Genomic DNA, 723 nt, shown 5'->3' with positions numbered 1-723 from the left:
CCAGGTCTGTCTTTGGGTCCAGTCTCAGGTCTGTCTTTGGGTCCAGTCTCAGGTTTGTCTTGGGGGGGGCAGCCTCAGGTCTGTCTGTGGGGGCAGCCTCTGGTCTGTCTTTGGGTCCAGTCTCAGGTCTGTCCCCAGGTCTGTGTTTGGGTCCAGTCTCAGGTCTCTCCCCAGGTCTGTCTTAGGGGTCGGCCTCAGGTCTGTCTTTGGGTCCAGTTTCAGGTCTGTCTTAGGGGTCGGCCTCAGATAGGTCTTTGGGTCCAGTCTCAGGTCTGGCTATGGGGTCGGCCTCAGATCTGTCTATGGGGTCGGCCTCAGGTCTGTCTATGGGTCCAGTCTCAGGTCTGTCCCCCGGTCTGTCTTTGGGTCCAGTCTCAGGTCTGTCTTAGGGGTCGGCCTCAGCTCTGTCCTCAGGTCTGTCTTTGGGTCCAGTCTCAGGTCTGTCCCCCAGTCTGTCTTTGGGTCAAGTCTCAGGTCTGTCCCCCGGTCTGTCTTTGGGTCCAGTCTCAGGTCTGTCTCAGGGGTCGGCCTCAGGTCTGTCTTTGGGTCCAGTCTCAGGTCTGTCTTTGGGGTCGGCCTCAGGTCTGTCCCCAGGTCTGTCTTGGGGGGTGGCCTCAGGTCTGTCTTTGGGTCCAGTCTCAGGTCTGTCTTTGGGGTCGGCCTCAGGTCTGTCCCCAGGTCTGTCTTGGGGGGTGGCCTCAGGTCTGTCTTTGGGTCCAGTCT

Source organism: Austrofundulus limnaeus, unplaced genomic scaffold (genome assembly GCF_001266775.1).
Source record: "Austrofundulus limnaeus strain Quisiro unplaced genomic scaffold, Austrofundulus_limnaeus-1.0 Scaffold2367, whole genome shotgun sequence".
Taxonomy (NCBI): Eukaryota; Metazoa; Chordata; class Actinopteri; order Cyprinodontiformes; family Rivulidae; genus Austrofundulus; species Austrofundulus limnaeus.
This window is presented reverse-complemented; position numbering follows the sequence as displayed.